Genomic DNA, 17,465 nt, shown 5'->3' on the forward strand with positions numbered 1-17,465 from the left:
TGGCATCTTCTCAGTGAGACCTACACTGACTCCAGCTCTCAATCACATCAACGTGTTTAATTTTTTATGAAACTCATGGATACCTAAAACGCCCTTTGGCTTTTATTTGTGGGCTGGTTTATGGTCTACCTTCACCTTCCTATGTCTGTCTTATTCTCTGCCATGTCCTTGGCACCCGGTAGGATGTAATCACAGAGTAGACCCTCATGAACAAGTGGTAAATGAATGGATGAAGGTCTCTGAGGTGTATTTCATTTGAGTTCATTAATATGGTTTTTTGAACTAAAATGTGGCAATCTCCGCATTTTTTTTTTATCTTGCTTTATTTCCCTTTTGGGATACCTGCTGCTAAAACCTCTTCTTGTCCCATAGCCACAAGGATGAGTTTCTGCAGCCTAAACCTTCTTCTCTCCTCACTTCCCCCACAGAGGGGCAGACAATGAACATTTCTAGCATGACCATTTCTAAAGCTGCATCAAGCTTTCTAGAGCTAGTTCAATGAATCCAAACAGTAATGGAACTACTTCTATATGAACCTAAGGAAAGTGCCTTTTGCTTTTCATGGCTGTGCCCAAACAATCTGCTCCTGTTTTTAGTGGCCCACTGAGCTCCCAATGAGATAGTTTTTTAGTATACATATTTTTTGCAGTCCTCATTCCCAAGGATTCAGATAGGAGTTTAGGGCTATTGTGGACCAGGGGAAATATTTGAGAAACAGACCCCATTTGTGCATAAAACATTTCTTCTCACAAAACTGGTTCTGGTCAGTGTCTGGGCCTGATACTTTCAAGGCCCCTGGTTCCTAGTGCAAATAGCTTCTACAGATCTTTCCATTCCAGGCTGCCAGGCTTGCCTGGATATAGCTGGATCCCACCATGAACACAGCTTAAGCTCCAGCTGCTAGCCCCAGTCCAATGCCAAAGTGATATTATAATCCTGACACAGGACTGATTAACCATGCCTAAGTGGTTAGGAAAGGATTCATGGAGGAGAGAATATTTAAGCTCATTTCAAGGGGTAAGTTGAAGAATGTAAGGCAGAGAGGGAAGTGAAAGCAAAAAAAAAAAAAAGACGTATATATGCAAAGACATAGAAATTATACAATCAGGTCCTTAAGAGGAATTTAGTAGTGTTAGAGTAGAAGAGGAGGGAGAAAGGGCTGGTAAGGGAAGTTGGAATCAGGTCATTTAGGCCTTGTGGGCCCTGACAAGGAACTGAGTTTTAATGAATAGGGGAATGTCACTGAGTACATTTTTAAGCAAGAGACAGATGTCATCAAAACATTCTTTTATAAATATAACTCTGGTAGGAGCATATATAATAAATTAGTGTGGGAGAGATTACTGGTAGAGAGATCAGAGAGGGGTCTATTACCAAGGTCAGGCAGGAGAAAAATAGAAACATGGACTAAGGGGATAGCAACAATGGTAGTGGGGAAAGAATAAGAAGGATCTGATTTCAGGTGCATTTCAGAAATAGCATAGACTTGATACTGGCTGATTGGCTCTGAGGGATTATGGAAAATAAGTTTCAAGGGTGATTAGCCAAATTTTACTCTTGGAAAACTGTGAGACTTAATATGGCATCAATTGAGATAATTAATCCAGGAAGAGAAAGAATAGAGAAGAAGAGAGAAAGATGTTTGCCATACTTCAATAACATAGCCCAGAAGAAAAGTCTTACGTCATAGATACAGTATTTAAGGTTGGGGTTGTAGTGCTACCAGGACAGGAAGATAGGCCACCCCATTGATATTGTTGATGGAATGGAGGGGTAATCTGACACATGTGGCATATTAGTAGTTTGTACTAAGGATTTTGATCTGTATTGAAAAGGTAAGTGATCCTCAAAGAGTCACTGATCCTTGTCTGACATTTACCCATTCTCTAACTTCCATTAGCAGTCTGTTGGCATTCTCGCACTGATATATACAGAGCTCTTTGCCTTTTCAGTCTCGTTGCACAAACACTGAATCACTGTCTGTGCTGTAGGAAGGAGAAACCAATGTTTTGGTTTTTGCTTTTTAAAATTTGTGGTGCTTAAAGCAGAGAGGCATTAGAGTACAGAACTAGGAGTCAAAAGATTTTGGTTCTTTTCCTAGTTGCTTAAGTTAGGTAGCCTTCCCTTTTTTTTCTTTCTACTTCCTTCCTTCTTTTTTTCCCCTCCTTAGTTTTTAAAACTTTGCTTTCATCATCTGTAAAATGGTGATGAATGGTGGTGGTGGTTGTAACATTTTGGCTACTTGGCAGGAATCAAATGTAAGAATCAAGTGGGATAATGTTTACAACGATTCAATGTGTTGCTATTTACTTAAAGTACAGTAGCAGCAAATATTATCCAATGAAATTACCTGGTATGTTGTACAGAATGCTCCATGATGCCTGGAGAAGATGACCACATTTCCATACCAGTCAGTTTTGTGTAATAATAGAATAGTGATTGAGAACAGAGGCTCTGAAGCACACTGTGGCAAATGGATGTCCCAGTCAGCCACTTTTCAGTGGAATGATCATACACAAGTTATTTGGACTCTTTAAATCTTTCTTTCACTATCAATAAAATAGAGACAGTAATTCTTATTTCACAAATTTTTTATGATAAAGCAGATGATACAAGTATTGAGGATATTGATTTTATCCTATCACACTTGAGTGTAAGAAATGTCATATGATTCTTCTAAATAAAAACTAAATCTCACTATGAGCAGCCATTCACCAGGATAGTGAGACAGCTATTATCATTCATATTTGTTCTTTGCCTCTAGCCACAGATAGTTGTTTCCAAAGAATCTAGGAGCCTTATATTGTGTCTTGAAGGAAAACAATTCTCAACTCCTCAACCCATGGTAGTTGCTATTAGATGCTTATAGTTCAACTCTAATAGAAGAGGCTCTGCTAGTTCTGTGTCAAGCTTGGGTGTAGGGGCCTTTGCTAAGACTGGGAGGTTCAGCTTTTAGTGCCCCTAGTACAGCACACAGCCATTCACTCCAAGGCCTTGTATCTTCTGAGAGAGCAGAAACTGAATTGGGTGTGGATCTTCACTACCTGCAAAACCAGTCAAAACCCCCACCCCTTCCCAGTTTGGGGTATCTCCCCGTCTTTCAGGTTCAGAATATTTGGCCTCTCTGCTTACATACTTTATCCACTCAGCCTTGGCATTTCCCACGCAATTTCTCCTCAAAGGATCTTTAAAAACAATGTTGCTATTTCTTTCCTGGGGGCGTGGTGAATAGCATATTTACCCAGTTGAAGTTGTCATGTGAAATCCCTGTTTTATGCATATAGATCACTTATCATACTTCCTAGCACAAGGTAAGTCCTCTATGAATGGCAACTGTGATGGAGAGCTGCTGTCTCTCCTGAACCATCTTCCAGCTTCCTCAAGCTTTACAATCCTGCTCTGCGCCCAGGAGGCTGACACACAGGATGCATCACTGAGTTCCCATGTTCTCTGGCTTCTGGTTAGGCTCGGTCTATAGGGGGGACGAGAGACAGGGAGTACAGTTAGGTTGAGGAATTCATTCTCCTGGCTGCTCCCTGTGGATTCACATGTGGCTGCCTCACTCTGTGGCAGGCTACAGCTTTTGCTGGATGGCCCATGCTTCATGGTCTTTTCTCTTCTTTTCCTGCCTCTTCATGGCTTAGACATGGTGACACCTCCTGTGGTTACCAGCTCTAGAGTATTACCCCATCCTTTGTTGCTTTCCTCCTTGGTAAATAGCTCCCATCCTCATTATTCTTTATATATATATATATATATATATATATATATATATATATTTTTTTTTTTTTTTTTTTTTTCCCAAGATGGAGTGTTGCTCTGTCGCCCAGGCTGGAGTGCAGTGGCATGATCTTGGCTCATTGCAACCTCTGTCTTCACAGTCCAAGCAATTCTCCTGCCTCAGCCTCTTGAGTAGATGGGATTACAGGCACGTACCACCATGTCCAGCAAATTTTTGTATTTTTAGTAGAGACAGGGTTTCGCCATGTTAGCCAGGCTGGTCTCGAACTCCTGACCTCAGGTGATCTACCCCTTTCGGCCTTGCAATGTGCTGGGATTACAGACATGAGCCACCACGCCCGGCCTCTTAATAAAATCTTTATTTTATTTAAGTATTGGGTTCTTAAGTGCTTCCTGGATCACTTCTCAAAACTAGAGGGATAAATGTTGAGGCCAATCATAATCATTTTATTCCCGTGTCAGCAAAAGATGGTCATGTGCTGCACTGCAGTCAGTTAAATAAAAGAAAGAGGGTTCCTGGGAGTACCTCGGAAGGTTTTCTTTACCCTTAAAAAGTGACAGCTAATAAAAGCTTGTGCTTTTTATCTTTACATGTTGTCATGTATGGAAGTGATAATTGGAGCCATTGGAGCCATCTTGTGACCATGAGTGAAAGCGAAGGGAAAATCATAGAGAAATCTGACATTGTTAAGTTGCCGAATTAAGTCCAGAATTTCCTGCTGTCAAGCTTTTGTTATGGGATATAATTAATTTTCTGTGATTTAAATGACTTTAGTTGGAGTTTTATGTTACCTGTAGCTAAAAATAGCCTGGGGGATTAATCCCAATCTCTCTTTACACTTGTTTGTTTTTAGTGCAAAAACAATTCCTGATAGAAAAATAATTATTTTCAATGTTCGGTAGCTGCTATTTTTTTCTATTGCATTGTATTTTCAAGTTAAGACCATAACATAATAAAGAACATTTGAATCTCTTTAAAGTGAAGACTTCCAGCAGTATAAAATTTTTGTATCATCTGAGAACGGCACACTTCTGAGATGAGTGGGATAGGAAGTGGGAAATCTACAATTTCAACATATGTCTAATAGGTGTTAAATTTTTCTTGAGAGAACAAACAAAAAAAGTAACATCTATAAGATTACAGAAAAAATGTTACCTTGCTTTTCTTAGAAATTCAGTTTTACTGTGGAAATTGTGGAGTCTGAAAAGGAAAAGCTATTTGCTTACAGAGTTAAAGGATAGACTATCTTGGAGACTCTGGGAAACTTTAGTATCAGCCATTCTACCAGTTACTGATTTACAGTTTGCTAAATGCTTGGAAAAGTTCCTGGCCTATTGTTACCATGATGTAATTATTTGTTTAGCATATTTTCTAGCAAGAAAAGAGGAGGTCAAAGCCAGAAGTGATAAGTTTTCAATTTCAGATACAGGTCTGAGGTAAAGGAGTCATATAGCTGGATTTTCCAGGAAAGACCCCATTTCTAATATGGACCAATTCATTCAGTTCTACTTCAGTGACTCAAGTATCACAGAACATAAAGACGATAAGTCATATGAGTCATCTCTTTCATTTTTTTTTTTTTTTTTTTACCAGAAACTCTATCAGTTGCCCAGAAATAATTACAATTTCATAAATCCCCTACCTTCCTTAGGGAAGGTACATTTCCTTCCTTCTAATGCCTTTGTCATACAGAGACAGAAAATAAGGAAAAGATATCTGGGGATGGGAAAATGCTACTATCAACATTTATTCTGTTTCCCACTTCTTTACTCCTTATTTTCAATTTTGTGTGCCAACTCAGGTAACCATCTTCCCACAAACCTAGACTGTGGTGGGGAACAAGGAGGGGGCAGTTGTTGGCTCTGATAAATAGCTGCCCCTCTTTCTGTGCCTCAGCTACAAGGTACTTATTGATACAAAAATAAAAGAGTACTAAACATAGTATCCAGTTTTTCTGTGTAAATCCAAAAAAGACATTATTATTGACTGGGTTCTATATCAAGTCCGGGCAAGTTATCCACAAACAGGATAAAGATAATAAACTCCTTGGGGCATCAGTATACCATACAGCAATCTCACTGTTCCCTAGAGCTGTGGAAGAATTCATTTACCTCACATAGGTGAACCTTTCTCTTCCCCAGAGAGCATTTTGTTCATCTTAGCTCAATACAAGATCAGATCCATTGTCAGCAGTAACAATTTGTACCTTGTTTTTTTTTTTTTTCCACTGAGTTGAAACTTAAAGCATCTCTGAGTGGAAAATAAATGGCAATAGCTGTATCTCAATTTTTAGAAAGGGGTCGAGAAGGAGAGAGGGAGAACCTTAGATTAAGATGTTCTTCTGAAATCACAGGTCCATCCAACCAGTGATAAAGCAAGAAACTAAAGCCAGACCTCAGAAAAACCAGTCCATTTATTCCCTAAAATCTTGTTTTCTTATTTGTTTCAGGTACATGGTAATTCTTGCCTCACTAGCACTCTTTCAAAGACAGTGAAGGGTCCCTTAGCATTTGGAAATAATTTTATTTTGCGGAATTTTGGAGCTGGCCTTGGCTGACTCTCTATTAATGTTAAAGAAAAAGTCAACATGATTTTTCTATTAAAGCAAAGGTTTCTACATTAACTCTGAACTTCAGGACACCACACAGAGCTGAAGACAGCAGTTGGAGTGACAGTGACACAGAAATGAAATGAATTAAAATTGCCACTGACAATAAAGCAGGAAGAGGTGGGAGGCAGTAAAGGCTTGTCCCTGAAAATTTTACAGCATGGCTGATGCTGGAAGGAACAGTAATTTAAGACAGTTATGGACCTTAAAAAAAAGCAATAATGTTGAAGTCAGACCCAGTCTGTGTGGAATGGTTATTATTTGGTTTAAAACTGTGAAGAATGCATTTACTACTTTGGTAAAAAAGAGATATTGACCTTGATGCAGTGCAAATTTGATATGGGATTAGAGGTCCTTGTTCTTAGATTGCTGCTAAAGACAGGGGAGCGGCAGTAAAACAGCATCCTGGCACTGAATAGGCACATACGGGTGCAGCTCCACTTCAGTCAGGGCTTAGAATCAGCAGACACTTGCATTTTAGGGATATAGTCTCAAAGCGCTGAGAGGACTGAAGCGGTACTTTGAGAACACATATGCATATGCTCCCTCTGAGGGAGGTGCCCTGTTCTGTTTGGGATCACTGTGCATTATACAGGAAGCTGGTCACAGAATAAGGAATTGGGATTTCCAGACATCACATCTGCATACCGGTCAGATCATAGCTCTCCTTTTACTGCCTGTGTTATCCTCGGCAAGATACATTCCTTCTCTGATTTTCAATTTTGCCATCCTATGGGATTATAATTATATTTTGTTTATAATATTAAGTAAATGAAGATACTTTTTCAATGTTGAGCACTATATAAAAGCTGAAAATTGTTCCTACTAGATTGGACTGACAAGGGAATGTAGTTTTCCCTTTTATTAAATATATGTGCATATTTTTATTTATGCATTTGATATCAGTTGCTATCTGAGACTTGGACAAAATTGCAAAGAAGGCAGAATTTGAATATTTCTAATTTTCCTATGAGCAACTTATCTACCCATTACTTTTTTTCCCCTTTCTCTCCGGAAAACTAAGTCAGAGCAGAAGGAGAATTGAAATGGTGATGAGGTGAGTGGGCAAAGGTAATGGCATGTAGGCAAAGTGTCACGGGCGTACAAGATTTCAAGAGCTACATGAGGTGTGAGACTTCAAAAAATAATTTTGGGAGGAGGAGAAGCCAAGATGGCCGAATAGGAACAGCTCCGGTCTACAGCTCCCAGCGTGAGCGATGCAGAAGACAGGTGATTTCTGCATTTCCATTTGAGGTACCGTGTTCATCTCACTAGGGAGTGCCAGACAGTGGGCGCAGGTCAGTGGGTGAGCGCACCGTGCGCCAGCCGAAGCAGGGGCGAGGCATTGCCTCACTCGGGAAGCGCAAGGGGTCAGGGAGTTCCCTTTCCAGGGGTGACAGAGGGCACCTGGAAAATCGGGCCACTCCCACCCCGAATACTGTGCTTTTCCGACGGGCTTAGGAAACGGTGCCCCAGGAGAGTATAGCCCGCACCTGGCTCAGAGGGTCCTACGCCCATGGAGTCTCACTGATTGCTAGCACAGCAGTCTGAGATCAAACAGCAAGTCGGCAGCTAGGCTGGGGGAGGGGCGCCCGCCATTGCCCAGGCTCGCTTAGGTAAACAAAGCAGCCGGGAAGCTTGAACTGGGTGGAGCCCACCACAGCTCAAGGAGGCCTGCCTGCCTCTGTAGGCTCCACCTCTGGGGGCAGGGCACAGACAAACGAAAAGACAGCAGTAACTTCTGTAGACTTAAATGTCCCTGTTGGACAGCTTTGAAGAGAGCAGTGGTTCTCCCAGCATGCAGCTGGAGATCTGAGAACAGGCAGACCGCCTCCTCAAGTGGGTCCCTGACCCCGACCCCCGAGCAGCCTAACTGGGAGGCACCCCCCAGCAGGGGCGGACTGACACCTCACACGGCCGGCCAGGTACTCCAACAGACCTGCAGCTGAAGGTCTTGTCTGTTAGAAGGAAAACTAACAGAAAGGACATCCACACCAAAAACCCATCTGTACATCACCATAATCAAAGACCAAAAGTAGCTAAAACCACAAAGATGGGGAAAAAACGGAGCAGAAAAACTGGAAACTCTAAAAAGCAGAGTACCTCTCCTCCTCCAAAGGAACGCAGTTCCTCACCAGCAACAGAACAAAGCTGGATGGAGAATGACTTTGACGAGCTAAGAGAAGAAGGCTTCAGACGATCAAATTACTCTGAGCTACGGGAGGATATTCAAACCAAAGGCAAAGAAGTTGAAAACTTTGAAAAAAATTTAGAAGAATGTATAACTAGAATAACCAATACAGAGAAGTGCTTAAAGGAGCTGATGGAGCTGAAAACCAAGGCTTGAGAACTACATGAAGAATGCAGAAGCCTCAGGAGCCGATGCGATCAAATGGAAGAAAGGGTGTCAGCCCTGGAAGATGAAATGAATGAAATGAAGCGAGAAGGGAAGTTTAGAGAAAAAAGAAAAAAAAGAAACGAGCAAAGCCTCCAAGAAATGTGGGACTATGTGAAAAGACCAAATCTACGTCTGATTGGTGTACCTGAAAGTGACGGGGAGAATGGAAACAAGTTGGAAAACACTCTGCAGGATATTATCCAGGAGAACTTCCCCAATCTAGCAAGGCAGGCCAACATTCAGATTCAGGAAATACAGAGAACACCACAAAGGTGCTCCTCGAGAAGAGCAACTCCAAGACACATAACTGTCAGATTCACCAAAGTTGAAATGAAGGAAAAAATGTTAAGGGCAGCCAGAGAGAAAGGTTGGGTTACCATCAAAGGGAAGCCCATCAGACTAACAGTGGATCTCTCCACAGAAACCCTATAAGCCAGAAGAGAATGGGGGCCAATATTCAACATTCTTAAAGAAAAGAATTTTCAACCCAGAATTTCATATCCAGCCAAACTAAGCTTCATAAGTGAAGGAGAAATAAAATACTTTACAGACAAGCAAATGCTGAGAGATTTTGTCACCACCAGGCCTGCCCTAAAAGAGCTCCTGAAGGAAGTGCTAAACATGGAAAGGCACAACCGGTACCAGCCACTGCAAAATCATGCCAAAATGTAAAGACCATCGAGACTAGGAAGAGACTGCATCAACTAACGAGCAAAATAACCAGCTAACATCGTAATGACAGGATCAAATTCACACATAACAATATTAACTTTAAATGTCAATGGACTAAATGCTCCAATTAAAAGACACAGACTGGCAAATTGGATAAAGACTCAAGACCCATCAGTGTGCCGTATTCAGGAAACCCATCTCATGTGCAGAGACACACATAGGCTCAAAATAAAAGGACGGAGGAAGATCTACCAAGCAAAGGGAAAGCAAAAAAAGGCAGGAGTTGCATTCCTAGTCTCTGATAAAACAGACTTTAAACCAACAAAGATCAAAAGAGACAAAGAAGGCCATTACATAATGGTAAAGGGATTAATTCAACAAGAAGAGCTAACTATCCTAAATATATATGCACCCAATACAGGAGCACCCAGATTCATAAAGCAAGTCCTGAGTGACCTACAAAGAGACTTAGACTCCCACACATTAATAATGGGAGAATTTAACACCCCACTGTCAACATTAGACAGATCAATGAGACAGAAAGTCAACAAGGATACCCAGGAATTGAAGTCAGCTCTGCATCAAGCAGACCTAATAGACATCTACAGAACTCTCCACCCCAAATCAACAGAATATGCATTTTTTTCAGCACCACACCACACCTATTCCAAAATTGACCATATACTTGGAAGTAAAGCTCTCCTCAATAAATGTAAAATAACAGAAATTATAACAAACTATCTCTCAGATCACAGTGCAATCAAGCTAGAACTCAGGATTAAGAATCTCACTCAAAACCGCTCAACTACATGGAAACTGAACAACCTGCTCCTGAACGACTACTGGGTACATAACGAAATGAAGGCAGAAATAAAGATGTTCTTTGAAACCAACGAGAACCAAGACACAACATATCAGAATCTCTGGGATGCATTCAAAGCAGTGTGTAGAGGGAAATTTATAGCACTAAATGCCCACAAGAAAAAGCAGGAAAGATCCAAAATTGACACCCTAACATCACAATTAAAAGAACTAGAAAAGCAAGAGCAAACACATTCAAAAGCTAGCAGAAGGCAAGAAATAACTAAAATCAGAGCAGAACTGAAGGAAATAGAGACACAAAAAACCCTTCAAAAAATTAATGAATCCAGGAGCTGGTTTTTTGAAAGGATCAACAAACTTGATAGACTGCTAGCAAGATTAATAAAGAAAAAAAGAGAGAAGAATCAAATAGATGCAATAAAAAATGATAAAGGGGATATCACCACCAATCCCACAGAAATACAAACTACCATCAGAGAATATTACAAACACCTCTACGCAAATAAACTGGAAAGTCTAGAAGAAATGGATAAATTCCTCAACACATACACCCTCCCAAGACTAAACCAGGAAGAAGTTGAATCTCTGAATAGACCAATAACAGGAGCTGAAATTGTGGCAATAATCAATAGCTTACCAACCAAAAAAAGTCCAGGACCAGATGGGTTCACAGCCGAATTCTACCAGAGGTACAAGGAGGAGCTGGAACCATTCCTTCTGAAACTATTCCAATCAATAGAAAAAGAGGGAATCCTCCCTAACTCATTTTATGAGGCCAGCATCATCCTGATACCAAAGCCTGACAGAGACACAACAAAAAAAAGAGAATTTTGGACCAATATCCTTGATGAACATTGATGCAAAAATCCTCAATAAAATACTGGCAAACAGAATCCAGCAGCACATCAAAAAGCTTATCCACCATGATCAAGTGGGCTTCATCCCTGGGATGCAAGGCTGGTTCAATATATGCAAATCAATAAATGTAATCCAGCATATAAACAGAACGAAAGACAAAAACCACATGATTATCTCAATAGATGCAGAAAAGGCCTTTGACAAAATTCAACAACCCTTCATGCTAAAAACTCTCAATAAATTAGGTATTGATGGGATGTATCTCAAAATACTAAGAGCTATCTATGACAAATCCACAGCCAATATCACACTGAATGGGCAAAAACCGGAAACATTCCCTTTGAAAACTGGCACAAGACAGGGATGCCCTCTCTCACCACTGCTATTCAACATAGTGTTGGAAGTTCTGGCCAGGGCAGTTAGGCAGGAGAAGGAAATCAAGGGTATTCAATTAGGAAAAGAGGAAGTCAAATTGTCCCTGTTTGCAGATGACATGATTGTATATCTAGAAAATCCCATTGTCTCAGCCCAAAATCTCCTTAAGCTGATAAGCAACTTCAGCAAAATCTCAGGATACAAAATCAATGTACAAAAATCACAAGCATTCTTATACATCAATAACAGACAAACAGAGAGCCAAATCATGAGTGAACTCCCATTCAAAATTGCTTCAAAGAGAATAAAATACCTAGGAATCCCACTTACAAGGGATGTGAAGGACCTCTTCAAGGAGAACTACAAACCACTGCTCAAGGAAATAAAAGAGGATACAAACAAATGGAAGAACATTCCATGCTCATGAGTAGGAAGAATCAATATCGTGAAAATGGCCATCCTTCCCAAGGTAATTTACAGATTCAATGCCATCCCCATCAAGCTACCAATGACTTTCTTCACAGAATTGGAAAAAACTACTTTAAAGTTCATATGGAACCAAAAAAGAGCCCACATCGCCAAGTCAATCCTAAGCCAAAAGAACAAAGCTGGAGGCATCACACTACCTGACTTCAAACTATACTACAAGGCTACAGTAACCAAAACAGCATGGTACTGGTACCAAAACAGAGATATAGATCAATGGAACAGAACAGAGCCGTCAGAAATAATGCCACATATCTACAACTATCTGATCTTTGACAAACCTGAGAAAAACAAGAAATGGGGAAAGCATTCCCTATTTAACAAATGGTGCTTGGAAAACTGGCTAGCCATATGTAGAAAGCTAAAACTGGATCCCTTCCTTACACCTTATACAAAAATCAATTCAAGATGGATTAAAGACTTACATGTTAGACCTAAAACCATAAAAACCCTAGAAGAAAACCTAGGCATTACCATTCAGGACATAAGCATGGGCAAGGACTTCATGTCTAAAACACCAAAAGCAATGGCAACAAAAGCCAAAATTGACAAATGGGATCTAATTAAACTAAAGAGCTTCTCCACAGCAAAGGAAAATACCATCAGAGTGAACAGGCAACCTACAAAATGGGAGAAAATTTTTGCAACCTACTCATCTGACAAAGGGCTAATATCCAGAATCTACAATGAACTCCAACAACTTTACAAGAAAAAAACAAACAACCCCATCAAAAAGTGGGCGAAGGCCATGAACAGACACTTCTCAAAAGAAGACATTTACGCAGCCAAAAAGCACATGAAAAAATGCTCACCATCACTGGCCATCAGAGAACTGCAAATCAAAACCACAATGAGATACCATCTCACACCAGTTAGAATGGCGATCATTAAAAAGTCAGGAAACAACAGGTGCTGGAGAGGATGTGGAGAAATAGGAACACTTGTACACTGTTGGTGGGACTGTAAACTAGTTCAACCCTTGTGGAAGTCAGTGTGGTGATTCCTCAGGGATCTAGAACTAGAAATTCCATTCGACCCAGCCATCCCATTACTGGGTATATACCTAAAGGACTATAAATCATGCTGCTATAAAGACACATGCACACATATGTTTATTGCGGCATTATTCACAATAGCAAAGACTTGGAACTAACCCAAACATCCAACAATGATAGACTGGATTAAGAAAATGTGGCACATATACACCATGGAATACTACGCAGCCATAAAAAATGATGAGTTCATGTCCTTTGTAGGGACATGGATGAAATTGGAAATCATCATTCTCAGTAAACTATCGCAAGAACAAAAAACCAAACACCACATATTCTCACTCATAGGTGGGAATTGAACAATGAGAACACATGGACACAGGAAGGGGAACATCACACACTGGGGACTGTTGTGGGGTGGGGGGAGGGGGGAGGGATAGCACTGGGAGATATACCTAATGCTAGATGACGAGTTAGTGGGTACAGCGCACCAGCATGGCACATGTATACATATGTAACTTACCTGCACATTGCGCACATGTACCATAAAACCTAAAGTATAATAATAATAAAAAAAGAAAGAAAATGAAAAAAAAATAATAATAATTTTGGCCTCACTGAAGCTTAGCCCAACTTATACAATGTTACTATACTATGTATTTATTGTATGATGTGGGCAAATTTTAATAGGTTTTATATTATGCCAATTACGTGCCTAGAATTTTAGAAGATCTTAAAAGAACTTAGTGGGGATGATAAGGAAAGACCTGTTTGCACGATAAGACCAGCATCTTACCATGGGAGAAAATGTTCAGCTGGACCAATAATTGGTGTACGTGTGTGTATGTGTGTGTCTGTGTGTGTGTGTGTGTGTGTCTGGTGGGGGATGAGGTGAGCACGCATCACTCAGCAGTAGCTAGGGGGACATTTTAAAAATTCACACATTTCTGTCTCTCCATGCAGGACATAAGGTGAAATGTGGGAAGTGACATTCCAGGCTATGACAGTTTTTCCTTCTCAGTGTATTTCTAGCTCTGGCAAAGGTCTTAGCGCACATTAGGCTCTCAATAAACACTGAATGGATAAATGAATGGGTGGTCTAAGTCAGGGGGTACCTGGTGATGCCAGAGCAGGTAGGAGTAGAGGGAGGATGGTGTTAGGGTGTCATGAGTCAAGCACTATGAAGTGACTAGCCTGAGAGTTACCCTGAATGAGATGAGGCAGCATGGGAAATCGGGTTTTTGGAAGGGATACTAAATAATAATAACAATACATTAACAATGACATTTTGAGTTTACCATCTGCCAGGTGTTATAATAAAAAACTTACATTCAGCATCACATTTTCTTATCATATCAGCTCTATAATACAGGCAGTATTATCATAGCCATTTATGGATAAAGACATACAGAAGTCAGGTTAGTTACCCAAAGTCACAGAACTAGTATGTGACAGAACTGGGAGTTAAACCCATGTTGGTCATACTTCAAATCTGAGCGCTCTTAATGACTACAATGTAGGAATCTGTAAAGCATACAACAAGCATACAAATAGAGCTCCAATCGTAGAGGGTGCTGGAATAGTTATTGTAACACAGGTTATTGAAGCAGAAAACTGTTTTGAAGGGAAGGTATCGGAAACTGATTTTATTAAATAGAAGATAAGGAAGAGACTTAGTTATAGGAGTAAGAAAGGAACCTGATTTGGAACTGGGTTGGTTCCAAAGCTTAGACTGGAGGTCCTAGTTAGGATATCAGAGTCACTAGTTGTAGAGAGTACTGGATCTCACATTCAGGGCACTCATGCTGATGATGAGTTGTAAAGTTCTGTGTCTTATTTGAACCTGTCCTTTCTAAGTCTAATCACTCCTCTTTCCTTACAGAGGAGTCTCTCTAATGGGTCTAGACTATTTCTGGTTCTTAGCCAGAAATGCTTACAGAAGTACCTGAGTAGCTCATGAAAATATCTGTGTTTGAGCTTCACCTCAGACCAGTAAAATAAGACCTCCTGTGGGTGAAATCCTGGCATTATGGTTTCTTAATAGTTCCTATAGTCAATTTAAATGTGCAGCCAAAGTTAAGAACCATGGTTGTAGGTTAACCTTTCTGATCAAATTAATCACTATTCATGTAAATTTGGTTCATAGTTCTTGGGTGGCATATATGTATGTATTTGTATAGTTATTTATGCTTTTAAATATTTTTTCTAATTATAAAATTAAGACAAATTTATAGAATAATAAATCTTTTCAAAAGAAGAGATATTTATTGTTTCCTGACAATGTGATAGAAATCCAAAAGACTCATGTACAAGAGCTGAAATTGGTACCAAAAAGCCCTTTTGAATAAATACAAGGAGGAATTTCTGAGAAATCAGCAGAAATTGCCAGAAATCAAACTGAAAAGAGAGTTGAAAGACACATTTCTAGGCTTATGTTAATGCTACGGATGCACTGGGGCCAGGGTTGGGTGATAATGGCCCAACGCCTAACGGAGAAAATGTCCTAGGACTGTGGAAGATGAAGGCTTGGAACTGAGACCCCCTGGAAAAGACAGGCACTTGAAAGCCTATTCCCTCAATGAAAAGGTGAGCTAGGGGCCAGGGGGCTGGGTTGGGGAAGGTGAGTTGTCTATGTTAGCCTGGGCTCCAGATTGAAGAAAATTCCCCTCTTGCAATTCGTACCTTTGACACAATGCACTGGACGCAATTTATGTACCATCTCATATTTGGTTGATCTTTCTCACCTCTGGAGCCCGGTGGCTGCTTCCTCATGGGAGTCCTGGCTGCTGCCTCTGTACCAGACACAGCTGCCACCACCTTGTCTGCCAGCCTCTGTTATGATTGCTACACTTTCCATGGGAGCCGTAGCAGCTCTGGAGACCAGGCCCAACCAATTGCACCCAGGGAGACTTGGCTCCCTTAACCACTTCTGGATTCAAATAAAACACTATGACAAATTGTTTGGGAAATTCAAGTTAAAATAATTAACATAATTTTGTTCATAACACCCTGGCAAGCCTGATGAAAGCAAAGAACAAATCTCTTTTAAGAGAACCCAAATAAACTCAAAACCCAAATCTTGCAAGAGTCTCATAAATAAATTATGCAAAACATAAATTCACAATTAAACAACAACAAAAGACACACACACACACACACACACACAGTAATAAGCCAACAAAAGCATGAATCAAGAGGGAAAAAAAACACAGCAAATGTACCATTCAGGAGCATCATGTAATGGGAATATCAAATGGTGAATGTAAAATAAAATTTTGGTTTCCCTCCAGAAGCTAACTGCAAGGGAAGGATTCAAATGCAAGTAGTTTATGTAGTAGATGGTCCCAGAATATATCAGTAAAGGATTGGGAAAATTAGATAGAAAAGAGAAAGAAGTCAGTAGATGATATATTATCAAATGAGTTTCTACTGTGGACAATTGAATCTCAGTATCACTGGGAATGCTGCTAGCAGAGGTGGAACATGCTTCAGAGTTATCCCAACTAAGATACAAGGAAGCTGGCGATGCTTATTTATCAGCTTCTTATCCATCATTAAATAAAGGATGCTTCTGGAAACATCAGGTCATTCATCCTTTGAATTTTCTTTGTGCCTGGGCTGAGTGTGCCCTTAGGATCAAGCAAAAAGTAATCAGGCAGAGAACAGCAAGATCCAGCTAACAGATTTTGGCATGTAGAGGTGAATGTCAAAGGGTTAGGAGCAAGAATATGAGGATTTGATAACTAAGAATGTTTAAAGAAATAAAGACTGCTATATATATATATTATTAAAAGATATAAAATTATTAAAAAATAGAAAACTTCAGTGTCAAGAATCCTTCCCAAAATTCAAATAGGAATAACAAGAAATCTCCTTTTGAACACACAATCAGGCCTATCCCAGAGACTATAGAACACCAGAGACAAACAAGAAGTATTACAGGTTATCAGAAAGAAAAGACAAATTACAGCAGATTTCTCACAGACAAAAGAAGGACAGAAGCATAGTGTCTTCAAAATACTTAAAGAACATGCTGTCAACCTAAAATTGAATTCTTTAGCTAAACTTTATTCAAAGAAAGAATAAAATAGAAAAATTTTCAGACAAACAAAAATAGAGTTTACCACCAACAGAATGTGGCATATCTCACAAAGATATTTCCAAAATGCTTCAAAAAGATGAAAACCGACCTCAAAATGAAGCTCTCTTAGATCAGAAGTCAAGAAACTACGGCTCAGAGGTTGAATCCAACCTGCAGATGGATTTTGTAATTCCTGTGAGCTAAGAATATTGAAAAAAATAACTTTATATTTTATAACAATATTAGATTTAGAGAAAAATTAAAGAGAGAGTACAGTGGGTTCCTGTATATACGCTTCCCCACCTCTGCTCTAGTTTATTCTATTATTAGTTCTTATATTCATGTGGTACATTGGTTAAAACTGATGGAACAATATTTACAGACACATATATACACCTATACATACACTCATACACATTACTGTGTGTACA

The 17,465-nt window shown here is 39.8% G+C and overlaps 1 long non-coding RNA gene across 1 annotated transcript in view; it reads left to right on the plus strand.

Annotated features, from left to right (window-relative positions):
- Positions 1-7,363: 7,363 nt before the first annotated feature.
- LOC103892001 (uncharacterized) overlaps positions 7,364-17,465 on the plus strand; it is a 108,009-nt gene continuing 97,907 nt past the window's right edge. Inside the window, exons 1-2 of the long non-coding RNA XR_656241.2 lie at positions 7,364-7,407; positions 15,461-15,539. This is a non-coding gene — a long non-coding RNA (uncharacterized LOC103892001). The remainder of the gene's footprint in view (positions 7,408-15,460; positions 15,540-17,465) is intronic.

The sequence above is a fragment of the Pongo abelii genome, chromosome 1 (genome assembly GCF_028885655.2).
Source record: "Pongo abelii isolate AG06213 chromosome 1, NHGRI_mPonAbe1-v2.0_pri, whole genome shotgun sequence".
In the NCBI taxonomy this organism is placed as follows: domain Eukaryota; kingdom Metazoa; phylum Chordata; class Mammalia; order Primates; family Hominidae; genus Pongo; species Pongo abelii.